The sequence below is a fragment of the Coregonus clupeaformis genome, chromosome 33, assembly GCF_020615455.1.
Source record: "Coregonus clupeaformis isolate EN_2021a chromosome 33, ASM2061545v1, whole genome shotgun sequence".
NCBI classification, from domain to species: domain Eukaryota; kingdom Metazoa; phylum Chordata; class Actinopteri; order Salmoniformes; family Salmonidae; genus Coregonus; species Coregonus clupeaformis.
The window spans coordinates 36175449-36184461 of record NC_059224.1 but is presented as its reverse complement, the minus strand read 5'-3'; the positions used below and the strand labels follow the sequence as shown (position 1 = coordinate 36184461).

Below are 9013 nucleotides of genomic sequence, written 5' to 3'. Positions count from 1 at the left end.
AAATCAAAGGGAAGTTGGGAAATAATAGCAGTCATGTCTTTATAGAGAATACTTCTAATAGAGAATTGATAGTTGTAAACAATTACCTCTAAAGACCTTATAGACCAGGGGTGTCACGATCGTCAAAAGGAGTGGACCAATGCGCAGCGTGATATGAGTACATACTTTATTTTATATTCACCACACAAACAAAAACAACAAAATGATACGTGAAGTCCTCGGTAACCTACACAAACCAACACGGAAGAAGATCCCACAATACACTGTGGAAAACAGGCTGCCTAAGTATGGTTCCCAATCAGAGACAACAAGCAACAGCTGATACTCGTTGCCTCTGATTGAGAACCACCCCGGCCAACACAGAAACACATGAGCTAGATAATGAACCTAGAACACAAACACATAGAAACTACACACCCTGGCTCAACATAACAGAGTCCCAGAGCCAGGGCGTGACAAGGGGTAGGCAACTAGATTCAGTCGCGGGCCGTTATTTGTCGGAGCAGATGCTCGGTGGGACGGAACATAATTATAATAATTTGTATACAAATTAACCACAACTATGCCCAAAAAGAGATTGTATTTGAAAAGAACAATAATTTCATAAGTTGATTATATTGAGACACGATCTCATATGTTTCTTCTTTTATTTGTGGGAATACTGGGAACAGATTTCCTAAATTAAACTAATTTAATATATACACATATATAAACACACACACACACATATTTACAGTGTATTCAGACCCCTTGACTTTTTCCACATTTTGTTACGTTACAGCCTTATTCTAAAATTGATTAAATAAATAAAAATACGTCAGCAATCTACACACAATACCCAATACACACAAAGCGATAACAGGTTTTTACAAATGTTTGCAAATGTATAACCCCCCCCAAAAAAAACATATTTACATAAGTATTCAGACCCTTTGCTATGAGACTCGTAATTGAGCTAAAGTGCATCCTGTTTCCATTGATCATCCTTGAGATGTTTCTACAACTTGATTGGAGTCCACCTGTGGTAAATTCTATTGATTGGACATGATTTGGAAAGGCACACACCTGTCTATATAAGGTCCCACAGTTGACAGTGCATGTCAGAGCAAAGACCAAGCCATGAGGTTGAAGGAATTGTCCGTAGAGCTCCGAGACAGGGTTGTGTCGAGGCACAGATTTGGGGAAGGGTACCAAAAAAATTCTGCAGCATTGAAGGTCCCCAAGGATACGGTGGCCTCCGTGTTATCTGATGTTAGCAAGTTATTGATTTCATGAACCTTATTTGTAAGGCTACATACAGTGAGGGAAAAAATAATCTGATCCCCTGCTGATTTTGTACGTTTGCCCACTGACAAAGAAATGATCAGTCTATAATTTTAATGGTAGGTTTATTTGAACAGTGAGAGACAGAATAACAACAAAACAATCCAGAAAAACGCATGTCAAAAATGTTATGAATTGATTTGCATTTTAATGAGGGAAATAAGTATTTGACCCCCTCTCAATCAGAAAGATTTCTGGCTCCCAGGTGTCTTTTATACAGGTAACGAGCTGAGATTAGAAGCAAACTCTTAAAGGTAGTGCTCCTAATCTCAGTTTGTTACCTGTTAGACACCTGTCCACAAAAGTAATCAATCAATCAGATTCCAAACTCTCCACCATGGCCAAGATCAAAGAGCTCTCCAAGGATGTCAGGGACAATATTGTAGACCTACACAAGGCTGGAATGGGCTACAAGACCATCGCCAAGCAGCTTGTTGAGAAGGTGACAATAGTTGATGCGATTATTCGCAAATGGAAGAAACACAAAATAACTGTCAATCTCCCTCGGCCTGGGGCTCCATGCAAGATCTCACCTCGTGGAGTTGCAATGATCATGAGAACGGTGAGGAATCAGCCCAGAACTACACGGGAGGATCTTGTCAATGATCCCAAGGCAGCTGGGACCATAGTCACCAAGAAAACAATTGGTAACACACTACGCCGTGAAGGACTGAAATCCTGCAGCGCCCGCAAGGTCCCCCTGCTCAAGAAAGCACATATACATGCCCGTCTGAAGTTTGCTCTGAATGATTCAGAGGAGAACTGTGTGAAAGTGTTGTGGTCAGATGAGAGCAAAATGGAGCTCTTTGGCATCAACTCAACTCGCCGTGTTTGGAGGAGGAGGAATGCTGCCTATGACCCCAAGAACACCATCCCCACCGTCAAACATGATGCTTTAGGGGTGTTTTTCTGCTAAGGGGACAGGACAACTTCACCGCATCAAAGGGACGATGGACGGGGCCATGTACCGTCAAATCTTGGGTGAGAACCTCCTTCCCTCAGCCAGGGCATTGAAAATGGGTCGTGGATGGGTATTCCAGCATGACAATGACCCAAAACACACGGCCAAGGCAACAAAGGAGTGGCTCAAGAAGAAGCACATTAAGGTCCTGGAGTGGCCTAGCCAGTCTCCAGACCTTAATCCCTTAGGAAATCTGTGGAGGGAGCTGAAGGTTCGAGTTGCCAAACGTCAGGCTCGAAACCTTAATGACTTGGAGAAGATCTGCAAAGAGGAATGGGACAAAATCCCTCCTGAGATGTGTGCAAACCTGGTGGCCAACTACAAGAAACGTCTGTTCTCTGTGATTGCCAACAAGGGTTTTGCCACCAAGTACTAAGTCATGTTTTGCAGAGGGGTCAAATACTTACCTGGCAAGGGAGATACCGTGATCAAGAAGGCAGTTCACCCAGGGCGATGCTCAGCCATTGTACTCCGGCTGTGATGGCCCCTGCGAATTTCCCAAATGTGGAAATCTCGATTGCATAATTTCTGGTAGCGGGGGACTGCGTTCGCGCTCTCCCCTGATGTCGTGTTTAATTTTTTTGTGGTCCTCTGTAGCTCAGCTGGTAGAGCACGGCACTAGTAACGCCAAGGTAGTGGGTTCGATACCCAGAACGACCCATACACAAAAAAATAAATTATGCACGCATGACTGTAAGTCGCTTTGGATAAAAGCGTCTGCTAAATGGCTATTATTATTATACTTATTTCCCTCATTAAAATGCAAATCAATTCATAACATTTTTGACATGCGTTTTTCTGGATTGTTTTGTTGTTATTCTGTCTCTCACTGTTCAAATAAACCTACCACTAAAATTATAGACTGATCATGTCTTTGTCAGTGGGCAAACGTACAAAATCAGCAGGGGATCAAATACTTTTTTCCCTCACTGTATATTAATATGGGCTATTTTCAGCCCTTTCCTGGGTAGCTTATCAGAGATAGACATAATATTGACAAGAGCAAACAAAGCAATAGAAAATAATATACATTCAGCAGTCCATTAATCAGTTGGTGTGTGTAAATGTTTGTGTGTGCTGTGGGGGTTGAAGCTACGAACCCATAGGTTTGGCTCTCTCATCCCTTCCAGGCTTTTGGGAGGGAGGGTGGACAATGAGCCTGTCATAGCAGATGTAAGCAATGTCCCCACGCGCTCTGGCAGCTTTCATGGCTGGGATAAGTTCTTTCCTCTTCTGGCGCACAGCTTCAGGATAGTCCTCGTTCCTCTCAAGTTCTTGGCTCTTTCCTGAACAGCTACCTTGTCCTTGAACCTCAGGAACTTGACCACTATCGGCCTGGGCCTGTCACCTGGGCTGGTGGTGGGTTTTCCAGTTCTGTCTGCGTGCTCCACCTCAATCTTCCTGTGGTCCATCTTCAGTTTTTCCGAGATCATTTCCCCCACTTTGTCCTCACACTCCGTCCAGGTCTCATGTGGAGATTCTGCAATTCCATCCACAACCATGTTGTTCCGGCTGATTTCTCCATCATCGTTATTATGGATTCACATACAGAACTGACCTTAACCCTCTTTCAATGACTTACAGATTGCTGTCATCTTGGCGTTCTCCTGTTTAAACTCATCGAGCTGACCCTGGGAGAACTACAAACTGTTTTTAGTTCCTGGACCTCTCTGGTCAGGTTGTCCATTCTTTTATTAGTTGACCACCAGTATTTGGACAAAATACTTAAAGCTAAATGGCTACCCGCGTTGCGGGCTGCATTAAAGCCCTTAAGAAAACCCTGCTAGCTTGATAGGCACCTAGCTAGCAGCTAGGCTAGCTGCTACGCCAAACAGCTCCTCAGACCCAGCAGGATCACTGGACAGATAGTAGCAGTCCCAGCAACTGATGCCAACCGCGTCGCGGGATCGAAACTCAAAAGGTAGCTAGCTACTAAGTAACCTTTCAATAGACTTTAAAAACTTTCCAAAACAACAAACCGAGCTCTCCCTCGTTCCGCATTCAACAGGAAGTGAATTAATGTTAGCAGTCTAATAAGTCCATTTAATATAGGAAAACATCACCAAATCCATTTGGCCTTTTTCCTTTAATTTAGTCTCAATATGATACAGAAAATGTAGGCTATTTCAAAAGAACAGAATACCATATTTTGGGTTGACTCTACAGGCCAGGGATGGGCAACTCCAGTCCTCTGGGGCCTGATTGGTGTCACACTTTGAAATCTATCTGAAAAGTATTTGTCTATCTTTCCCATTGTTCCCATTTTCAATGAAAAAAAATAACTGCTTCTGAAAGTGCACCAAATATGACGCTTTTGAATGCAGAGGTTGCATAACGCTCACTGACGGGGTTATCTCCAAGTAATGCTGGATACGAAGTGCTTCCAGTGCCCGGAACATCAACTGGAGGAGCTCCTGACCTACTTTCAGGCAACATGGGTTGGGGAGAAGGTTGGACGCATTGGAAGAAAGACAATGTTTTCCCCATAGGTATGTCTTGTTTAACATAATGCCTTTATTATTCTTATTCTGATTATTGATGACATCATGCCCAAGGCCAATAACATGGTTGCTAATCTGCTTCTATCTATCAGAAATATGGAACTGCTACAATGCTGTCCTGCAAGACTTGGTGAAGACCAACAATGAAATGGAGGGCTGGCATCGAACATTTTTGGAAAATCTTGGCACTACCCACCCCACCATTTGGAAGTTCATCGAGGCATTGCAATGACACTGGTTCAGAAGTACACCCCGACTGAACAGCTGGAGTCTTACCTGAAGAGCGTTGCCTACACTTTCAAGTTGCAGTTGTGAATACTCCAAAATGCATCTGAGAAAAGTGAGCACCTAGCCTACTTGGACACTTCATCATGACACATCAATTTCAACCCTTTCAATGACTCCAAAATCCTTTAAGCACATTCTTGGAAGATTTGTTCCTGAACTTGTTTTTATGGCGCTACATTGTCATGTAGCCTACTCTTATTGTTTTGCATTTTTGGGTTATTTTAAATAAACGTTTTAGGCCTGCTTATTTTTGCCCCATCATTTTTAATATTTTACTAAGCTATTTTGTTGATAAAGAAAGGTTTTATAGTGAATGGTTGGTGTTAATGGATAGTGTAAAAACTAGATAAAACAGAAATACGTATTCTTTCAAATGAAAATACATTGTAGAAACTAGATATTGGCTGTTTTTAGCCTTCAGCCTTTATATAACCATATGAACAAATGTATATACATTCTGCCTATATGAACAAATTTTTATAGGCCTATGTTACAATATTCTGTCCTTATGAAGGAATGTATGTACAATATTTGTAGCCATACATGATTTAATGAAAAGCAGTAAACATACACATTTAAACACAATCAGGCAATAGTTAACATACACAACATTGTTTCACATTTTTTATAACCAACTCATAAACATGCAATAGGCTAAAGCTGGCTTCACAGCTTCCTAGCTCATCACAGCTTCCTGGGGAAACTCGACTTAGGGTGTTTTCACATATAGTCCTCTTTAAGAACCGATCTCAGTCCTCTTTAAAGTAAGCTCAGGGGTAAAAAAAAAAGAGCAAAAGAACTCAGTTCTCTTTGTATTCACACTAACCTTGCCTTTGAATGAGGACTCAACTCTTTTGCCAGTTCACTTCAACTATTTTGTAGACCGAGTCCTCTTTGCATTCACATTGCTATGTTTAGAAAGGAACCAATACCTTTTTCCAACATGCACTCTGGGTTTTTACAAAGTGCAGGACAAACCATTCAATCAGAATGCGTTATTGGACAGATAGATATACCTACTCACATTTTAGAAGCTAATAGATTGCATTTAGTTAAAATATGAGACATGATAATTGTAAGGGAAGTAGTGAGGTGAGGAAGGTGGGTGTCAAGTGCAAAAACAGGGATACGTGCTCCAGTAGTTCAGAGATGGAACTTGTTGAGAGTGATGGTGAAGTACCTGCGGCGAGGATCGCCGAGCTCGGGCCTCATCCCAAGGATGATAAGGATGATTTTGGCCCAGCGGGAGTGAGATTTGTAGAGAGAATGGATCATTGCTATTTGGTTGATCCATATGTGGTGTTAGGTTGGGTGGAGGAGAGGTTGGGGACTGTTGAGTTGGTGAAGGTAACTCGGAGTGGACTTGTGATGATTTATTGTGTTTCCTCCGCCCAGAGGGAGAGGGCGCTCTAGATTCCGAGATTAGGGACAATAATTGTGCCGTGCTTTGCTCTCCGGAGCAGGGCGCCGTAGAAAGGAGTGGTAACAGGGGTGGCATTAAGTGTTGAGGAGGAGCAGTTGAAATGGAAGATTCCCGGTGTCTGTGACGCCCGCCGCTTGATGAGACGTAGATCCGGTGGAGAAACGGAGAAGACATTATCTGTCATGCTGAGTTTTGATGCGGAGTCGTTACCAGATAAGGACAAGGTAGGAAGTGTCAGTTATCCTGTGAGAGTTTATCTTCCGAAAATATTACAGTGTTTTAGGTTTCAAGGTTATGGGCATATTGCAGCAGTGTGTAGGAGAGAGATGCCTAGATGTGAGAAGTGTGCAGGAAGGCATGAGACGAAGGAATGTGTGGTATCGGTGGAGAAAGTTGTGAGTATTAGTTGTGGGGGTGATCATGGGGCTGGAGATCGGAGGTATCCGTTGAGAGAAAGGCAGGTTGAGGTTGCCAGGGTTAGAGTAGTACAGAAAGTGTTGTATACCAAAGCAGTGAAGAGAGTGGTAGAGGAAGATGGGTACAGGGTGAGGGATCCTGAGAGTATTCCTGTGAGTAGGCAGAGATCAGTAGAGATCGAGAGAGTGATGGGAAGAATATGTGCTTCAGTAAGGTGGGCTTTTTAGCATTTATAGCCATGGTTGTTAAATGTACTGCAGAAATTAATCGAAAGTAACAGAGGTTGTAGTGGCAGCGGCAGAGAAGTACTTGGGATTGTGAGGATTTACTGCAGAACAGCTGCAGGGGGTGTTTCTTTTTAGAGAGGGCTGATAGGTGACAGTGTAATTTTCCTTTTTCCAAATATTGTATTATTGTATCTAATAATATAATATAGGTAGGCCGTAAATAGCCTCACACACCAGTACAGTAGGTGGCGGTGTATGCAACTAAAAGTTGGATGCGATCTTTCAAGCAAATCCCAAAGAAGAAGAAGAAGAAGAAGAAGAAGGCGCCTGGATTTAGGACCGCACAGACATCACAGAGCGTGCGGACAGGCTGTGTGAAGGCAAAGCTTCTGAAAGGATGGCATATAGGACCAGCACAGGAGGGATGAACAGAGGCAGGTGCTGTCGGTGTTGCTTTTACTTTTCTCAGAGTTGTAAAAACAAGCAGCGCAGAAACTGGCTACCATTTAGTTGACTGATCTAGCTGGCAAGGTAACTGCTGTTTGACAGAATAAAAAAATCTATATATTCACAGTGCTGAGCTAGTAGTGTAACTGACGTTACGTTAGCTAATGTTTCATCCCCTCTCGACTGAAGTGAATGAACTACTAGCAGCTAGTTAGCTAGCTAGTAGCTACCACAGCCAGTTCAGCTCTAGTTATCCTCTAGCAACAGTATCTGTCAGGTAGCAGTATCTAACAGCTGTTGTGTGTGTGGAAATGTTTTATAGCCTTTGTTTTGTTTTGTTTCAACAGAAGTACATTTGATGATGTACCATTGTACCATTAGCTAGCAGAGCTAACCAAAAGTTGGTGTTGATGGGTAGGCTACAGTCTGGGACCTGGGAATAATGGTCATTTCAATTGTTGAACCATTCATTCTATTCATGGGTAATATAATGTATAAATGTACACCAATATAATTCTTTGTAATGCATTATCTGAGCAGGATCAGATGGTGACAGGGGTCTCATCAGGGTCAAGCAGCCAGGGAAGACCAGTCTGTGACGGAGCTGAGGTGAATTTTTGCAGATACAACCCTTTATTTTCTCTGTGCAGCAAACACAAGCAAGAAGCTTCAAAGATTGAAACTATTTTAAAGCAGTCTGACAAACCTCTAAAGTTGATTTCCAAACTGTATCAAGGGTTGATAGAGGCTTTTCCCGATGACACAAAATATGTAAAACAAACATGTGAGGAAGACCTGGGAGACGCTATTGATGATGATGAATGGCTACAGATATGTTAGAATGCACAGTTATGTTCATATAATCTCAGAAATAAATTACTGCAGTTTAAGACCATCCATAGAATGTGCTATACGCCAGTGAAACTGAATATCATGCACACAGAAATGTAATTATTCTGCTGGAGGTGTAAAACACAAAAGGGGACATATTTGCATATGTTTTGGTCTTGTGAAGGCTGGCTGAATTCTGGCAAAGAGTATGTTCTTTTATCTCAGCATGTCTACAGATTCTCCCTTCTCCCTGTTTTTGTTTGCTTGGAAATGTTGATACTGGAGACTTATCAGAAGAAATCGTGTAACCTAGCATTTATAGCGGCTAAGAAATGCATTGCCATTAATTGGAAGGTTGGTTACCCTCCCACAATGGATGGAAGAAATGTCAAGTTATGTATCACTAGATTTGATTTATTACAAAATTAATGGTATACTGTCCAACTTTCATAAGGTATGGATGCCACTTTTGTTTCCAAACCTTTCCTTGAGACATAAAAAAAAAAAGATGGGAAGGAAGTGTTGGGGAGAGAGTTGAGTTATTGACTAGACTGGTGGGGGTTGGGTGTGCAGGTGGCTCAGGCTGGCTGGGCTG

The 9013-nt window shown here is 42.3% G+C and overlaps 1 non-coding gene across 1 annotated transcript; it reads left to right on the top strand.

Annotated features, from left to right (window-relative positions):
* The first annotated feature begins 2683 nt into the window (after positions 1 to 2683).
* On the top strand, positions 2684 to 2847 carry LOC121549382. Its single transcript, XR_005996821.2, has one exon. It is a non-coding gene; the product is annotated as a U1 spliceosomal RNA (small nuclear RNA).
* Positions 2848 to 9013: the final 6166 nt, after the last annotated feature.